Source organism: Thamnophis sirtalis, unplaced genomic scaffold, assembly GCF_051295495.1.
Source record: "Thamnophis sirtalis isolate CommonGarterSnake01/CBP01778 unplaced genomic scaffold, rThaSir2_p1.2 scaffold_2, whole genome shotgun sequence".
Lineage (NCBI taxonomy): Eukaryota > Metazoa > Chordata > Lepidosauria > Squamata > Natricidae > Thamnophis > Thamnophis sirtalis.
Window position 1 is genome coordinate 139,173,878 of NW_028261382.1, and position 6,054 is coordinate 139,179,931.

Sequence of the window (6,054 nt, forward strand, 5' to 3'; positions counted from 1 at the left end):
TTTACTTTTAACAAAGACATAAAAAAACATAAATATCTCCCCTGGACTCCCAAGGGATATACCCTTGTTTGGGAAACTCTGCTCTAGGGGTATGATGTTCCAAAGGGCAGATGCTCCAGGCATATTTCCTGGATTTCCCCCAGAAGACAAAGTTAGTAAAAGGACCTGAAGCATGTTCATCCTCTTACATTTGGTAGAATGGCAGAAAAGGGTGGGTACCTCTGAGCTATATGGCAAGGACCATATGTTTGGTATTTTCATTTTAACTCATACATGCCTTAATTTGGAATTTAAAGTTTGTGGTAAACACACCACAAAATAAAAGGACGCTTCCCACTGCAAAATAACTTTCATATAAAAAAACAAATATACATTATTGATGTAATGTGTTGGAATCCAGGAAGGCAAGACTGAAAGATAAAATGACTTATACAGATATTGAATTTGTAAATGTCTATTAGTTTTTTTCAAAGTTTACATTTCCCAAAGCAATTGCAATGACTACTGGTTCATTTGGAGGAAAGAAAAAAACAGACATAAAGAAGAGGTTGTAAAAGTTACACCAGCAAACTATAAAGGTCATCCTCATTTGGTGACCTCAATTGTGACTGGCAACTTTGTAATTAAACAAAATGCTGATGAAGTGAAAATGTATTTGTCTTATAACTTTACTCCAGTTTTCCTTTGCGTTGCAGACCCGCAAAAGTTGTAAATGCAAAAATTCATCACAAATTTACTTTTTCCATCCTAAGTACGAATGGTTGCTAAACAAGGTTTTTGCTAAACAAGGACTACCTATAAAGACTTGTGCTTTTCAAAGGGCCAAGGGTTAGATCTGGAAAGTTTTTCTAAAATATATTTCCCACACCCACAATTGAAAAAATGGAATTCTTAATGGGACAATCTAATATTCTTTGTGACTGGAATGTATAGTATACCTTCTTCATCATTTTACCGTATTGAGGTATATTAGCAATCAATAGGAAAAAGATGTACATTCACAATATTTGTGATCAGGGCTATATTTGGGCTTTCAGCACTATGTTGCAACATGTCCAAAGAACAAAAAAGAAAATATTAAAAAATAATCTAAACAAGTGTGGCTGTATTTAAGAAAAATTAGAAAAATGTATTATTTTTATGATCTATACTTAGCAAGCCTACATGTTTTTAGTGACAAAGTACTTAAAATAAATTTATCTGAAACACTGGATTTCCTGCTGGTGTTAACATGCAATAATGAAACTTCAAGAAAAGGAACTATGAAAAATATTATTCACACACTCTTTCTTTAGTAACCGGGTAGCTTTACAGTTCTTCAGTCACAATATCCAGACTATAACATGGCAGCTGTACAGCTTTTTGAATCAGATACTTTTCTTTTTTTTAAGGCAAAACTTCATTTTTAATTGAAACTCAAATATCTTAAGTATTTCATTTACATAGCAGTCCATCTCATAAATATGATTCTGGGCAGTGGGTCATAAAAAAACACTATAAACAAATAAAAATAAACATTAAAAACAATTCAACATATACAGTAAATAAGACAGTGGGAGAATGGAGCAACATACTACACACAATGCAACCACCTCGTGGGCTTCCCAATCTTGCTGGGGGAAAAAACCAGGTTTTGAAAGAATTCTAGACTAGGGCTGGAGCTAATGTCACTTTGGGGCAAATGATGTTTAGTAAATTCCACTGCAGAAAAGGCCCGCCTCCTGATTTCCATCAGATGTCACAAGTTCAGATGTGACTTGTAATATGCCCCTCCTCTCAGACCTTATGGTATGGTTGTTAACAGCATAGTGTGTAACAGACTATTTATGATGTTTATTTCAAAGCATTAACGTAACGATTATAGATGACTTTCAAACTCTTAGCAAGAAATGGCACAATCTTATGTATATGAAAAGTGACAGATAGCAAAAAGTACCTTGCTATGAACTCCGCCAGTAAATGTTTTTGGTTGTTTAGGCACATCTGAAATTTTGAGAGACCAGTATAGGCATTTTCACAAAATGTCTTGAAAAAGGTTAAAGGTTTTTAGCTAGGATTCCAGAGAATTCTAGGATTTCATGAAAGAAATAGAAACCTAGAAAATAGTTTTATTAATTAACCATTTAACTTTATTCTTCAAAGCAGTCTCTGAATATTTGGTGGTCTGGCAAGTGACAGAGACCTGAATAGTGACAGATGTCTGAACATTTTTACTGACAGAAATTACATTTATTAAATGCACATGCCATCATTCTCACTACTAGTGTGACTCCATGTCTTCATATATTGCTTGGGTTTCTCTTTAACAGAATATATCTTGCTGAAATTAAGACATTCTCAACTCTTTCATACGATCTGTGCCTATCCTATCCTTAATTATATAATAATTAATACTTACATTCATATCTTACAATGATTTCATTGCGCTGAGTAAACAAAACAAATATTAATCATGTGGATTTTTTTCCCCTTTTCTTCATATTGAAAATTTGTCACACTATATAAAAAGTTGGATAGGGACATAGAGTCACTCTGGCATGAGACCGGTGGCATCTACATTTAATAAATAAATATAATGGTCATCAGTAAAACAAATGAACAAAACATTATATTCCAACATACATATGGAATAATCAACATAGCCACAATTATGTACATCCCTTTAAGCCTAAATTTGCATGCATCAGATGTGGAGGAGGAGGGGTGGGAGAGGAACTATAAAGTCATGGTTTGGCTGGAACATTCTAGCCACCAAGATGCAATTGCCTCTTTTTACCATCCTGACTTCTCTATATGCAATGTATACAAGGACACTCCAAATTGCCCTTTTACCATTAACCTTTTGTAGCTAATTTCTTCTTAGAACTGGAAGTTACCTTGATGCAGTACATTCTATATAAACATATTCTTATTAATATGACTTCTGAATTTGAAAATAGTAATTCACTTATCTAAGGAGTAAACTAAGAATAGGCAGAGTGTGATTTGGAATCATGACTGACTAAGCAATTTGTGAGACAACACTATTTATTCTAAAGGCTACTACTGTCAACTTATAAGCCTTTCTAGTGAACACAAATGGATTGTAACTACACAAAATATATACTATGTTGTCTTTGTTCATTGAAGCATCAAATGTTTCAAACATTGAACACAAGCATATCAACCCTACTCCAAATTTGATTGTTGTTTTTTTTAATTTAATGACTTAAAAACCAGGAAACAATTTCCCCCTGATTCAAGTTACAAAGAAAACCCTTTTAAGAATGAAATCAATTAAAAGTTTATTTGTCCAGAATTATAAGTAATTGTTCAACATTCCATTTTGAGTAATCATTAACTTTTGCTTGTATCAGAAAGCTATAAAAACAAAGGATTAAAATGCTAACTAGTAAACAACTATTCAGATAGCCATATCAAGATTGTGAAATAGGAGAAAATCAATGACCAACGAAACAGAAGTATATTGTTAAGATGAATACCCTATATTAAGGCTATAGTTTTTGAAATTCTTTAAGTATATAGATTCTAGAACATCCTAACAGGTAAATAAGGATACGATTGAGAAATTGAAAACAGTTAACTTCAACTGCTCTTCTATATATATTTTTTAAAACTTGCTATAATGAATATTAATAAGAAAAAAGAACATTGTATCATCATCTTGTAGCAATGATTTAGTTAAAATATTACTAATATCGAAGAGCAGCTCCATTATTATTAAATTGCACAAGACAGTAACATATTATGCTCACAAGTATTATCCGGTTGAGGAAAACAGCTAACAGTATCTATAAGTGGCGGAAATAGATAATATCTGGTGTGGTTTATATTTCTTAAAATAATGAATCAATTGTGTCATACCAACTTTTAATAAGACTAAAAGTGTAGTGACACTTGAAAAACATTCTGAAAAAGAGGGAAAATGTCTATCAAAATTAAACAACTGAATTGCATAAATTTACTTCCCTATAAATTGATGGATAGTGGAGCTATTGTAATAATAGCACTGACTTCCTTTCAACTAATGCAACTGTAACATAGCTGGTATACAGATAAAACTTCCTCTCAGGATCAGCTGTATAAACTGCCCATTTAGTATTGCACTTCCTCTTTTTTTAAAGAACTGTTCAGCATACAGTTCAAACTACATAGCATTGAGAATTTAATTAACAAAGCAGGAAATGGCACTATGTTGTAAATGGTTTGAGAGCTTTAAATATGTATTTGTACCCCTTTGCTAATGTTATTATTATTCAATTCTACAAACTACTGTGACAATTTTATCTTATCCATGCCAGACCAAACTCTATATGAAAGTGCATCCGAAGCATTCCTAAAGAATAATATTGTACAAAATAATGTCTACTGGATCCCAGATTCAAATCCTAAATTTTCCCTGAAGCAAACTCAAACATTCAGAGACTCAAGTCACCTTCTCCCAGCCTTGTGGCATTTTTGCAATGATCAAATGAGAAGACAGAAAAGTAGGCATCTTGCATTGTCCTTCTGAAATAAAGGTGAAACATAACCTTATCTAACAAATACTTACAAATTAAACCAGTGCTATCATGATATGTTCGTCAATGGTTTTCTGAACTAACCCATTTCTTTTAGGTTTGCAGACTTCGTCGCATCATCCATTACTGGTTTGAGGCAAAGTCATACAATGTCTAACCCAACTAACATCTAACAGTCTGGAGCAAATGTGGTTGGGGATCTTTCCATTGCCTCTAATTTCACAATATATAAATACTAATATCATAGGTTAATTAAATTACTGTAGGCTAGATCTGTCTAATGGGATAATTTCAAGAGATCTTCAATATCTTGTACGGCAAGATAAAATATTTTATTTTATTTATTCTTAAATAAAATAAAAAAGATGGAGAGATAATGCATGCATAAGTAATACAGTACCAAAATCAAGCGTTGGGTGAATTTACAATAGTTAGTTAGTTTCTTGAGAGGCAATGGGGCCGGTCACCCTTTCAACTGTCAACTTCATCGGAGAGCAAAAACCCCATTTACTTATCCCCCAGGGCCCCACATCAGTCAGAAAGAAATAAGTCAGAAGCTACGAGCCACTCTCCATAGATAAGGCAATTTATCACTGAACAAAGCAACAGCCCAACAGCCACTTCAAGTCGAACCGGACGGGTAGAAAGATCCTGGTCTGATCAGAGGAAGTTCCACAGACTCCAATAAAAGCAAGCCATCTCCCACGACAGGAAGGGAGAAAGCGGCCGCCAAAAGCCCCTTAAAGTTGTCGGAAAAGAAGAGGGACTTACTTTCCTGAGCTTGGAGAGTTGAACTCCACACCAATTAAGTCCACCGTTTCTTCAGCCCCGAGGCTGGGGAAAAGGAGAGCGAGCCCGCAGCCCAGAAGGAGCCTCTCTGAGAACGCAGTCGCCCAGTTTTCGGAACTTAAAAACAGGGGAAGTGAAAACCTAGCCAAGAAGAACCGGCGAGGCTCATTCTCGCCTCAGCCAGTGTCGCTGCGCTTCAGAGAGGAACCTCGGGCGTCTTGCAGAGGCTACTGTGCGTTCCGGCTTTACTTCCTGGTCGTGGGCAATTTGCATAGTTTTTCTGGAAAGGGCGCGCGGGAGGGGTGGGGGCTGCTCTGGGTAAAAAGAGAAGTAAAGAAAATGTGGGCATTTTCCAAAAAAAGGGGCGGGCGGAACCGAACTTGCAAAAAAAAAAAGTTGTGCTTTAGGGTCCTCGCAAATGGACGCAAGCCACCGGCTGCGGGGGTGGGGTGCGTGCGGGGCAGAGGTTTGGCTTTTGGGCTCAAGTCAAGTAACGCCGATGGGTAGAAGGCGCTTCCTGGCTTCGTAAAAGAGGGAACGGATTGGGCTGAAACTGCAGTGAAACGGCGAGTTAAACCCGAATGGATTGTCCCTTCAGTTTTCCTCGCCCCTTTTATTCCGATTTGGTCTCGAAGCCTCCGGATTACAGTTCCTAGAATTTCCATGCAATGTGAACTATAATACAGGAATTTGAAGAATCCGAGTATATACCTGCCGGGGAAAGTTCTATTGAGGTCAGTGAGGT

At 35.9% G+C, this 6,054-nt stretch overlaps 1 protein-coding gene across 2 annotated transcripts in view; it reads right to left on the reverse strand.

Annotated features, from left to right (window-relative positions):
• LYN (LYN proto-oncogene, Src family tyrosine kinase) overlaps positions 1-5,679 on the reverse strand; it is a 57,106-nt gene extending 51,427 nt beyond the window's left edge. Inside the window, exon 1 of one of the 2 annotated variants that reach the window (XM_087707045.1) lies at positions 5,292-5,679. The gene's annotated coding sequence lies outside the window, so the exon portion shown is untranslated. The remainder of the gene's footprint in view (positions 1-5,291) is intronic. The other variant, XM_087707044.1, reaches the window with a different exon arrangement.
• Between the last annotated feature and the right edge of the window lie 375 nt (positions 5,680-6,054).